At 40.2% G+C, this 13,766-nt stretch overlaps 1 long non-coding RNA gene across 1 annotated transcript in view; it reads right to left on the bottom strand.

The window, feature by feature from the left end:
- Positions 1-13,766, bottom strand: part of LOC147347656 (uncharacterized) — a 71,047-nt gene extending 57,281 nt beyond the window's left edge. Inside the window, exon 1 of the long non-coding RNA XR_015152421.1 lies at positions 1-13,766. This exon is cut by the window's left edge and continues 14,259 nt beyond it. This is a non-coding gene — a long non-coding RNA (uncharacterized LOC147347656).

The raw sequence follows: 13,766 nt of genomic DNA, 5'->3' as shown, positions 1-13,766 counted from the left end.
TTGTTGCTCTTGATTTTAAAGCAAGGTGAGACGTTTATATTTCTCTTCCCTTGACTAGCTAGTGCTTGACAGAGGTGTATAGCTTTCTAAGTGGGAGTGACCCTTGACTGACGGGGTAAAGGTTGTTTACTCCGAGAACTGGTCAGCTTCCAAGAGAACTAAGGAGCCTGCAGGTGAGAGTTTGCATGTACCCCCAATACTCACACGCATGCAATAATCTTTATTGCAAGCCTTGTACCGCCAGGTGCTTGTACAAACACACCACACTCACCACTTTGGATCTGCACCTGTTCTCAAGTGCTCCCCTGTACTTTATAGCCAGTACACAGTGTTTTGAGGTCCCCATACCCATGCAAAGTCACTCAGTAAGTACATGATTACCATGAGGTCATGATAGGAATTCAGACCTAGCAAATTAAACCGCAATTACCCTTTGAGAACCCAAGTAACTTTAAGGATAATCACCATGTTCTCTGTAATATTGTTTTCAGATCTTTGGGGAAGCTCATATTTAAAGCACATATAACCAAATGAAAAATTACAGCAAGGGACTGAAAGGTAGTTACAAAACAATATGTTAGTCACTCAGTCATGTCTGACTCTGTAACCCCATGGATTGTAGCCGGCCAGGCTCATCTGTCCACGGAATTCTCCAGGCAAGAATACTATACTGGGTAGCCACTCCCTTCTCCAGGGGATCTTCCTGACCCAGACATTGAACTGGGATCTCTTGCATTGCAGGTAGATTCTTTACCATCTGAGCCACCAGGGGAGCCCAGTTACAAAATAACTGCATGCTATTTGATTCATACAGCTTTAACAGAGGATTCCCAACACCGTTTCTTGTACCTGTGGGACACTTTGAAGTTATTCTTTTTTTACCCCCTTGGTTCTGTTTAATGCTAAGCCATAACTCTTTTGAATAATGTTGTTTGGTAAAATATGCTAAAATGCAGGCTCTAAGTGTAGGTTAGAGTTCAATACAAAATTTGGGGGTTTTTTCCTGTGTTACGTAGAGAAAGGGTTTTCAGCCTTTAGAAGTTGATTGTAAATGCAGTCTATTTTGGGAAAACACATAGCCGTGCAAGTTTCTTATTTGTTTATTAATGGAGGGCTCTATTCTAGCACCTAGATGTGCTTGGAGAATTCTCCCCAAGTATCACTGCCTTCTTATTCCATTTATTCTAATAACAAATCTAGCTCTACTTCTCTCTCCCTCTGCCTCCTTTCTCATTTCAGAAATGGAAGCTAAAAGAGATGAAAGTGAAAGTGTTAGTCGCTCAGTCATGTCTGACTCTTTGTGATCCTATGGACTGCAGCCCACCAGGCTCCTCTGTCCACAGAATCCTCCAGGCAAGGATACTGGAGTGGGTAGCCATGCCCTTCTACAGGGTATCTTCCTGACCCAGGGATCAAATCTGGGTCTCCCGCATTGCAGACAGATTCTCTACCATCTGAGCCACGAGATAAAAGTAAATAAGCGCATGCCTGTGGCATTGGGGAAAGGTCTTTGAGCTAGGAGGCAGAAGACACAGGGCAAATCATTGACCTTCTCCATCTCCGGCTGATTAACTTTAAGCTGAGAATGAGTACATTTTGTGAGGAACGCCTACAAATGCATAGTGCATGTGAATGTGTTTTAAAAAATTGGAACTACTATTTTAAAATGCAGGCACTAATATAACAGTATTCTGTAAATTTCTGAGTAAATCCTAGTAATGGGACTTGATCTAGTTACATACCACTGCTCATTCTCCACCCCGTTGCTGTTCCTAGACCCTGCCTCTCATTCCATCCTATCTTTGGCAATTTCTTGTTCTAATCATGCTTTGGTCAAGCACAGGAAACTGCAAAAAAAAAAAAAAAAAAAAAAGCCAAATCTTGTACAAAACTTGTTCTTTGTATCTTAACAGGAAATTAATTACTGTTGCACTTCTACTTTTAGGAAATTTTAGGAATTTTTCCTTGAAGGATATTGCTTGCTACAATCCACTGGATGCAGAAACAGTCTAAGAATTGAATCTGGTAGGAATTAGAACTTTTGAACACTACCAGTATTGCTGATATAGTCTAGATGGTGAAGCTTAGCAATATATTATACTTGCAACTGAAACCTAAGCTTTGCCATGCCTTTTTGAAATCTTCTGTTTGCAAAGCATTTTGCCAAAGGGATTTATGTCTCTTCTATTCTCAGAGGCCGTGGAGCTGGACAATGCCGGTCCCAGGGTAGATGCAGCCAATACGGTTCCTTTTCTCAGACCCTTCATGTCACAAATGCTTATTCCACTGGTAATTCAAAAATGAATCTAGCCAGTTTTCATATACTGTATCACTCAACATACCATCGTTTCTACAGTAAAATAATGTTATAACCATCAAAATTATTTCCTAAGTATAAAAGAGCTGAAGTAGTTAGCCTTATTATGTTAAAAATAATATGATGAGAAAACCAATAACGAGTCAATAAAATCATGCAGAGTTTAGGTTCACAGTTTCAAAGTGAATTAAAAGTCATCCTGATTTAGTAGGAGAACACATTTGTGAAAACTAGACTTCATAACAGACTTATGAATGATTTCTGTATGCAAATCAGATAAATGAGCATCCCTTAACATACAAGCACCCAGTAAGCAATCTGGACTTCTAAAGCCAATTGTATTTGCAAAGGCTGATGATATTCAACATAGTTGGAAAATGAGGAAGGTGTGACTGGGAGGCAAAAAGTGGAGACAGCATATGCCGTTAAATATTCTTTTAAGAACTATGGTTAACAAGGACTCATTAGAAGCAGTAGTTTAAAAGGTACATATTTCTACACATGAGGTTTGGCGGGTATTTATTTAGGATAGAAACTTTTAAAATAAAGTTATTGGCTGAGGAAAAGTTATTAGTAAAAATGATCCGTTGAGATATGGAAGATAGTAGGGTTGATTGATAGGAGTTCCAGAGAGACACGGGATGGGACCAAGAGCATCCGTGGAGAAGCCCGAGCGCTGCAACCGAGAGTAGCCCCAGCTCGCCACAACTCGAGAGAGCCCACGCTCAGCAACAAAGACCAAGTGCAGCAAAAAATAAAAATAAACTACAAAAACACCGAAAACATGTTCTGATCAGAAAAGACAGACTATTATCTCCCTAGACATAAATACTGTGATACTATTAATGTAGTCCATGATTGATGAACTTCTTTAGACAGTAGATCACTTGTCCTTAGGAAATAGTATACTACAGAAGTAATTAACAGGGTTTCCCAGATGGTGCTAGTGGTAAGGAATCTGCCTGGGATGCAGGAGATGTGGGTTGGATCCCTGGGTCATGAAGATCCCCTGGAGGAGGACATTGCAACCCACTCCAATATTCTTGCCTGGAGAATCCCATGGACAGAGGAGCCTGGTGGGCTACAGTCCATAGGGTCACAAAAGAGTTGGACACCACTGAATCAACTTAGCATGCAGGCATATATATATACACACACACACACACATATATATACATACACATATAAAGATTGTTCTTACATTAATATCTTACTTTGTAAAAAATGTCATGTCAATAGGTAATTGTTTTGCCTGTGCTAGTCTTATCTCCATTATAAAAACACATGGATTATATCTTATTTCTTTTATATTTGACACAGTGTCTACCCCTCTCCTGGATTGGTAATACGCATTCAGTATAGATTTGTAAAACTAAAGGGGTCTTGCAAAGATCAACTCCTCATGGTACTTACAGATAAGGGAACTGGGCTCAGATGCCTTGTTCCACCTCAGGCTCTCAGCAAGTCAGGGAGCCCATGCTTACTCTCAGATTCTTAGCCAGTGTTCACTGCACTGTACCACCCTGTCTGAATAATTCATACAAAACTTCCTTTGGTCTTATACTGTCTTTCTTCAAGATCTCATTTTACTGTACCCAGAATTATATTATTAACCTTTAAAATATCCTTGAGCATTCAGGAGGCCTTAAAGAAAACTTTCGTTTTCCAGGTGAACATACTTTAAGCTCTGAGACATGAGGATCCTGTCCACAGTCACAGCGAACCAGTGGCAGTAAGAAAAGAACATTTAAATGCTTTTGCGCCTGTAGGGGCCATGGTGCCGAAAAGGAAACAGACTGATAAAGACTCTCCATTTGGACTTGATCACTTTTTCCTCACCCCCATTGTTGAGATCTCTATAAAAATAGCTTTTCCACAGTGATGACTGTCACTCTTTCTAAATGGAAAACAACTTGTAAACTTCTTTTACCTCCCTGAAGTGGGACAATATTGGCACAAACATTTCCTTGATATTTAATAACTCTCTCCAACTGCTGCAGCTGCTCCAAGACAGACATAGGCAGAGATTAGATAGGGCGTTTGCACCTGGCCGGCCATAAACTGTTTCTTAGTTGCAGATGAAGGTTACCAGGCCCCATTCCCTTCTGTCCTCAGACCCAGAAGGTGGAAACATGAAAGAGAGCTGCAGTTATTTATAAACAGTAAAAACTTCTGGGGAGTGTATCAAATGAATGGACTGATTTGCCTACTCAGAGTAGAAGCAGTTTTTTCCAGGCAGTTGACAACTCTGGTGCTTAGAAATGCCTCCTCCTGGCCTAGTCCTTTCTATCCCAATGTTAGACTATAGGTTTTGTTTCTAGCAGAGGGTAGGTGTGAACTCAACACGGATTATGTGCTCCATCTGTGAGTTCTCAGTTCTATCCTTCAACAAGTAGGATGTTTTGTCTTTGCAACTTGGCCTTGGTACATCTGCCTCTTGCTGGTCTCTGCACCCACCACTCTGGTTTTCTAGACCCAGCATCGACCCCGGGTCTGGAGAAATGGAGCTCAGCTTGGAGAAGCGGGCGGAGCTGGGTACGTTTTGTGGAGTGTTCTCCTTAATTTGATTCAATGCATACTGGCTGGCCCGAAACACAATAAAAATGAGTTTATAGACCTCTGAGGCCAGCTGTCATCTACTTAGCCACAGTGTGGTAATTTGAAAGCATTATGGGAAAAAAAAAACAAACAAACTTCATATTAGCAGATCATTTGAACAGGCTCCTTTTCTCCCCCACAAATCCTAAGACTCTACACTTTTGTTACCAGTGTGTTATGTAAGCCTGATTCATTCTTAGACTGGAATAACTTTTTGACTATGCCCAATTCAGAGGCATGGGCTTCCCTGGTCGCTCAGTGCTAAAAGAATCCACTTGCCAATGCAGGAGACTTGGGTTCTATCCCTGGGTCAGGAAGATCCCTTGGAGAAGGAAATGTCAACCCACTCCAGTATTCTTGCCTAGAAAATCCCATGGACAGAGGAGCCTTGGGGACTATAGTCCATGGGGTCCCAAAGAGTCAGACCTGACTTAGTGACTAAACAACAAATTCAGAAGTATACACAAGGAACTTCAGTTCAAATGGAAATGTGCCATATTTGTGGCATTTTCCACTCCTTTTCTCTAGTAGTTTCCAAGCTTTTCAAGTATGAGAGCCCCTGTTCTACCTAATGATAGTTTTGTTTTAGTCTGTGTTGATTGAGACTACCAAAAGCTACTGTGAAAGCAGCATATTTTGTATTTATGAATCATGCCAACAGCAACCTACACATGAAAAATCTGCATATATTCCAATACATTATTTATTCTGTCCTTGATAGTACTTGGTATAAATATAGATTCCAGGACCCCTTAAAAGAACTCCAAGGATTTCCAGGGGTGCAAGGCCCAAATTATAGAGACAGTCACTGTTCAAAAAAAGCAATGACTCTTACAGAAGGAATTTGGAGGGAGAGCTGTTGAAATAATCTAGCAAAAACTTGCAGAATAAAATCTTTGGTACATCATGTTCCACAGGATAAAGAGAGGAGAAAGCTAGAGAGACAGGATTTGAATTTCCAGCAATAAGTTTAGGTATTATGATTTTGCCATTTAGCCAAGACTTTTTTTAATGGACCAGTGTAATTAGATAAAACTCCTAATCAGCTCAAATATTTTTATCTTCTTATAGTATGTAACCCTTAACCAGTATACTTACTGTGATTAGTAATACTGAACTATGCTCAAAAGTCCCTATATTAAAACTACATTAGTTAAAATGTAGACTACATGATGCACAATCTGATTTAATTTTTATGAGGTCATTAACAAATATTAAACTATAATATATAATCTAAAATCATGTTCTCTCTCTTTATTCAGACTGGTAAAATAATATTCAGGTAACTGGATATGTATTAAAAGTTACTTCTAACTTCATTTTCTGCTCTTGACTTGGAAAAAGCAATGGTTTCTAAAAGATTCTGATTCACATCTTAAAACACAGAGCAGAACTCCAACATAAATCATAGGCCCTTCTTCTCCAAAAAGTGTAGAGAAAAACACATTGTATCCCAATTTTCACTAATCCTTGACTTTTCCTATTTTCTCCTGAGAGTCCACTCTTCCTGAAGGAATTAGGTTTGGTTTGTAATCTAAAGCCCTGATGTTTTCACAAGGGGAGAAGACATGAAAAAGATCAGCCTCACACCTAAGCTAAATGATTCCCTGGATAATCCTCTCCAGATAGCAAACATTAGAACAAGCAAAGATAAACTTCACATGGGCAGCTCCAAGGCTACGCATCCCTAGGAGGGAAACTTCCAGACTTCCCTGGGTGCCTAGTTACAGAAAGGATATGATCCGTGATGAGGAAAGATACACATTCCCACATGCAGTTTACACAAGTAAAACAGTGATCCCCAACAGCAGGCAGGGGACCTGATAACCTCTCCTAGTTGGGCTGCCCAGAATTATCTTTGAAAGCCAAAGGGCAGAATACTGACATAAACTCAACTGCCCTGACAACATGGAGCAACATCTTCTGGATACAAACCTTTGCAGAACTTCCAAAAGGGCAAAAATCAAAGCCTTCACTCTCAGTCCTGTTCTGTCTCACGAGGTTGCATTCCTCATGTAGTATAACACCTCCCTTCACCCCCAAAGTTTTCAGCTCCCTCTCCCCAAGCCCACCACTGAGCCCCCTCTCCCTGGATTTACATCCAGGTGCGAATTCATACATGTGGTGGGAATCCTTCATCCAAATGCAAATCATTCTTGCAAGATCAAAATTCTTTTGCTAGGGATAGTCAGGGCAGGCCTCTAAGGAAATTTGCATTTTGACTGGTAGTATAGGCACAGCAGAGGGTTACAGAAGTGAAGGGACAAAGAGATCATTGCAAAATCAAATTCACAAACAAATGAGATACAAATATACTCTATTAACTGTCTACATTTTTTTGAAACAGGAAGAGACTAGAATTTAGAATGCTGATATGCACCCCATTGAAAAGGGGTAAAAAGAATTTTAATGAATCACAACACAACTCGAGATGCAGCCCATATCATTAGAGTCTCCATGATTGTAACTCAGTGGAGAGCTGGCTTGATTTAGCCTTCTGCTGATGATTTCTTATAGAAAAGGACTATAATTCAAAGTAAGAGTTCCATACTGCTTGTAGTTTAAAACAGCTATTATAAAAGAATATTCAAGCTAGCATTAGAAAAATTTTTAAACATTTACAACCCAATATTTCAAATAGCTTGCTATAACATTTGCAGACAATATTTTTATACTATAAAAAAACCCTGTGTACGAGACAGCAAAAGAGACACTGATGTATAGAACAGTCTTATGGACTCTGTGGGAGAGGGTGGGAAGATTTGGGAGAATGTCATTGAAACATGTGAAATGTCATGTATGAAACGAGATGCCAGTCCAGGTTCAGTGCACGATGCTGGATGCTTGGGGCTGGTGCGCTGGGAAGGCCCAGGGGGATGGTATGGGGAGGTTGGGAGGGAGGAGGGTTCAGGATGGGGAGCATGTGATTTTTTTTTAAAATATTTAATAAACTTAATAAAAAAAAAAAAGAAAATAAAAAAAAAAAATAAAATAAAAATTAAAAAAAAAAAAAAATGAAAATTTCTCCAAATTTAGCTCCAAAAAGTCCAGTCTTAGTCTGTTCTTTATATCATTCTCCTTCACCCAAATATATTGACACTGAGAAACCAAAATACCTAGAGTCTGATGTGGATAATGTGAGGCCAATTAAAATGACTGACGGGAAAGGTATCACCAACACTCACAATTTGTGAGATGGAGTCATAAGTACTTTGACTATTACGGAGATCCACCATGAGGACAGAAACTTGGATGATGACCAGTGTCAAACATCCTTGATCTCTGGGATTGACCTGCGGTGTGCCTCCCCACCAAACACACAGATTCATATCCTCGAGAGCTTTACAGGTAGGTGTGGGCCCTGTGCACAATGGACCCACCTCTACAGACAGGCTAGCAGTGATTCAAGGCACCACCTGGAGATGAATCTCCTGACTCAGATATGCAGAACACAGTAAGACTGGCCTTTGCAACCACAGGGGATGAATGACACCAGATGCATTTTCTTGAGTGTGGTTAAAACAGACAGGGATTAGAATCATTCGTGTAATATTCTCCTATGCTTCTGAAGAAGACTACAAGCTTCTCTGAGCACAAAAAGTTTCCCTGTTGCTGCTTCTCCTGCCAGATCCCCACTGCAGCCGAGTAGTACCAGACATCTGACCCATCAAACCATTGGCCATCATAGGAACTAGAGGCTAGATCAGCTGGGAGTGTCTGTTTGGAATCATTTAATGTAATTACTGGCACATGATAATAAGATATTTGTCTCTTTTCCTCCGTCTTTCACACCTGCCCTTCTCGCCTTTCTGAAACCAGAGTAGTATGTATGCGTGTGTGTGTGCGCGCATATGAGCGTGCACACATGCACACATGCTACTGAGTAAAAGTCCTATTCACATCTAACTGTAATTGTGTAACTCTTTCTAATCACAAAAGACTTAAAAGTCTTATCTTCATTAAAAGGAAGACAAAACTGACCCTACCCTCCCTCCTTAACTCTTCTCCATTCTAGCAGTAATACTTCCATTCCTTAAATGCCATTGGGAGTCAATAGACAGGCTTTTACAAACTGTGCTTTCTAAGTGCCTGCTTTAAACAACATGGCATATTACATATTTCCATTCAGTCCTTCCCCAGAGTCAACAGTGGACTCAAAATGCAACTGTATCTCCAGGTCTGTTACCACTGTTACATAATATAGTCTGTTCATGAACTACAAATTCTATGTCAGGCATGCATTAAGTGTTCAGTGAAAGTTCCATGCCATTTTACCTCTTATCCTTAAAGCTAACTGAAGGTTGTGCATGCGTGCTACGTCGCTTCAGTCATTCCAACTCTGTGCAGTCCCAGGGACTGTAGCCCACCAGGCTCCTCTGTCCATGGGCTTCTCCAGGCAAGAATACTGGAGTGTGTTGCCATGCCCTCCTGCAGCGGATCTTCCTGACCCAGGGATGGAACCCACATCTCTTATGTCTCCTGCATTGGCAGGCAGGTTCTTAACCAGGTAAGTGTAGCTTACCTCCTATGCTATTTATTCCACTGAAAGACCATTTGAATGGCAAGCCTCTTCATTTTCTGCATGACTTTAACCTTATTCATAGTTTCTGATATATAACACTATTACTTTCCTTCCTTTCATGGTTCATTCAATAGACACTTGTGCAGCACCTTTTATGAACAGGATCATGAGAGACGATGTAGTGCCATGGATAACAGAGCAGGCTGCTTAAGAGAAGACTCAGGATCAGCCTCGGCCAAGTCACTTCTGTGCCATTCCTCAGTTTCCTCATCTGTAGATTGGGGATAATTATAGTATCTTTCTCATAATGTTGTTGCAAGGAATAAATGGGGCAGATCTGTTAAGTGCTTAGAACAATGGCAAGCATCTGTTAAGTGATATATCCAGATATATCCAGGAGCTAGTACGGCAGTTCTTAGTCAGGGGTCCATGAACTGCTAGGGTCCACAGATGGACTTAGAGTGTCCCAGAACTCCTCGAAATTATCTGTAAAAGTTAAGACTACTTTGTCTAGAGGGGAAGTTAATCGTTTTCATCAGATTCTCAAAGGAGTGTGTGAAGACAAAAAGGTTACAAACCACTGAACCAGAGCTGCAGGGACGCAAGACAAACTTTCCTCTAACAGGAGATGGACATTTAGTGACAATAAATGTGACAGCAGTTATGTAGAAATGGTCCAGTGTGCAATGCGACACATGGAGGAGCCACCTGGGGGAGTGATGCAACCAACGAAGCTCCCTAGAGTGGGGAGCAGGTCAAGGAAGTCCTCGGTGTGAAGAGACAGCCAGGTGACAAGGGGGAGGAGGAGTGTTCCAGGGACAGTGAGCGCAAAGGGTCACGCATGAGTGGGCCAAGAAGAAATTATACGACAAGTAAGGAAGTTGGGAGGCTAACGTCTCAGTCACAAAGTGAAGCATTTAGTGACTCAGCTAAGGCAGGGGTCTCAGGTAGAGGCCAGCAGGTAAGCCAGGGTCCTTTCTTACACGTCGGGGGCTCGAGTCTCCCACCTAATTATTGCAGATATGTACTGAGATAAATTTTCAAGCATATACCTAAAGTATATTATTTCTACCAACCATAACTACCGGATGATGTTACTGATTTTCACATCAGAATTAAAAATCTACTGAGGGAAAAAAAGTGCAACTTTGAAAGCTAACTTATTTATGAAAAGGCATTTCCAATTCCATTTTAATTTGTTTCTGAAATCCAGCTGGAATGACCTAAGTATTCCTTGCATGCACAACATTTCAACATCAAGGGTATCTATGATCATTTCAGTGGTGGTAACTAGCTTTACATATTCTGTAGCTAAACATAATCGATTCTGTAGCTTCCTAATGATCTGCGCTGAGGAGTTATTATTCCTGATGGCAATTAATCAAAATTAAAACAGACTGCATAGAATGAAGCAAATTCAAACCTCCGGCCTCAGTTAGGAACACCTGCGTATTTAGATTAATCGTGGGTCCTGCTCGAATGTGACAGGTATATCAATATTATAGAGAAAAGAGAAGGGTAACATTTTCCAGTAGAGTTCCAAGTGTAATTCCAAGGAGCAAAGACTTTAAACCTGAGTCTATGTCAAACAAAACCGCACAAAATCCATAGTTGCCCAAGGGGGGAGAGAGGGAGGGGTAGAAGGAACTGGGAGATTGGAACAGACACACACACACTATTGATACTATGCATAAAACAGACAAGTAGTGAGAACTCTCTGTACAGCACAGGTATCTCTACTTAATGCAACAGTGATGTGAATGGGAAGGAAGTTCAAAGGGACGGATTATATGTGTATGCACGGCTGATTAATTCTGCCGTACAGTAAAAACTGATACAACAATGTTAATGCAACAGCACTTCAATACAAAATAATTTTAAAGAAATGGAGACATAAAGTCTTTCCCAGAGAATCAAAAGCTGCTGGAGTTCATTGCCACTAGACTGATAAGAAATGATAAAAGGAATTCTCAAGCTTAAATGAAAGGGTACTAATTCATCACATAAAAAGATATAAACATATAAGATATACTGGTAAAGGTAACTATACAGTCAAATTCAGAATACTCTAATACAGTGGTATAGTGTTAACTCCAGTATAAAGGATAAAGGACAAAGGTATTACAAATAACTATAGCTACAATAATTTGTTAATGGATATACAATATAATAAGACATAAACTGTGACATCATAAACATGAAACGAGGGAAAAGAGTAGAATTTTTGTGATCAAAGTTATCCGATTGAAATAGACTGTTATAGCTATCAGATGTTTTGTGTAAGTTTCATAGTAAGCACAAAGCAAAAATTTACAGTAGACACACAAAGATAAAGAGAAATTAATAAAAGCAAACCATTAGGGAGAAATCTGGAGAAGGAAAAGGCAACCCACTCCAGAATTCTTGCCCAGAGAATCCTGTGGACAGAGAAGCCTGGTGAGCTGCTGTCTGCGGGGCTGCACAGAGTCAGACACGACTGAAGCAACTTAGCATGCATGCATGCATTGGAGAAGGAAATGGCAACCCACTCCAGTGTTCTTGCCTGGGGAATCCCAGGGATGGGGGAGCCTGGCGGACTGCCGTCCATGGGGTCGCACAGAGTCGGACACGACTGAAGTGCCTTAGCAGCAGCAGAATGGGAAAATCATCAATTCACAAAGCAAATCAGCAAGAAAGGAACAAAGGAACTAGAGAACAGTTAAAAAACAATTAGCAAGATGGCCTTAGTATGTGCTTGGGGCTTCCCTGGTGACTCTGTGGTAAAGCATCTGACTGCAATGCAGGAGATGTGGGTTTGATCCCTGGGTCAGGCTGATCCCTGGAGAAAGGAAATGGCAATCTACTCCAGTATCCCTGCCTGGGAAATCCATGGACAGAGAAGCCTGACAGGGTACAGTCCATGGGATTGCAAAAGAGTCAGCCATGACTGAGTGACTAGTAAGTCACTTACACCACACTAGTAAGTCCTTACCTATTGATGATTACTTTAAATGCAAATGGATTAAACTCTCCATACAAAAGATACAGAGTAGCTGAATGGAGAAAACAAGAAGACCCAACTGTCTGCTGCCTACAAGAGACACTTCAGCTTTAAGGACACACATATGTTTAAAGTAAAGGAATGGAAAAAGACACTCCATGCTAACGGCATCCTAAAGAGAAAAGGGTAGCTATATTTGCATCAGACAGGATAGACTTGAAGTCAAAAACTGTACAAAAAGCAAAGAAAGTCATTATATTATGATAAAGGAGTCAAAAATATATAACAATTGAAACATATATGCACCCAACATTAGAGCACCTAAATATATAAAACAAATACTAAACAATCTGAAGAGAAAAATAAACAAAACAATAATATTAGGGGAATTCAGTATCCCATTTTCAATGCTGAATAATCATCCAAGCAGAAAATCAATATGAAACATTAAAGTTGAACCATACTGTAACCCAGGTCTTCCCAGGTGGCACTAGGAGAGAACCTGCCTGCCAATGCAGGAGACATAAGAGATGTGGGTTCGATCCCTGGATCTGGAAGATCCCCTGGAGAAGGAAATGGCAACCCACTCTAGTATTCTTACCTGGAGAATCCCATGGACAGAAGAGCCTGGCACCTGCCAGTCCATGGGGTCGCAAAAGAGTCAGACACGACTGATGCAACTTAGCATACCTTAGCCCAAAGGATCTAACAGACATTTATAGAACATGCTATGTAACAGCAGCAGAATGCACATTGCTTTCAAGCACACAAGGAACACTGTCCAGGACAGATCATGTATTAGGCCACAAAACATGTCTCAGAAAACTTAAGAAGACTGAAATCATATGAAGTACCTTTTTTGACCACAATGGTATGAAAACAGAAATCAGTTACAGAAGCAAAAATTGAAAATTCACACATATGTGGAAATTAAACAACAAACTCCTAAACAACTAATGGATCAAAGAAGAAATCAAAAGAAAAATAAAACACACCTTGAAACAAAAAATGGAAATGCAACATATCAAAACTAATGAAATGCAGCAACACAGTTCAAAGAGGGATGTTTATAGCAAAATGCCTACATTAAGAAAAGAGAAAGATCTCAAATAAACAATCTAACATTACACCTCCAGGGACTAGAAAAAGAAGAACAAATGAAGCCCAAAAGTTAGCAGAAGGAAGGAAATACAAAGATTAGAGCAAAAAAAAACGAAATAAAGACCAGAAAACAGAAAAGATCAATAAAACTGAGAGCTGTTTTTTTTTTTAAAAGATTAAAAAAAAAACTGACAAACTGTTGACTATAAAAAACAGAAGACTTACATTAAAAAAAATGAAAGGAGACA

This window comes from Bos grunniens, chromosome 23, assembly GCF_055505025.1.
Source record: "Bos grunniens cultivar Pamir isolate PY7600 chromosome 23, Bosgru_T2T1.0, whole genome shotgun sequence".
NCBI lineage: Eukaryota > Metazoa > Chordata > Mammalia > Artiodactyla > Bovidae > Bos > Bos grunniens.
This window is presented reverse-complemented; position numbering and strand designations above follow the sequence as displayed.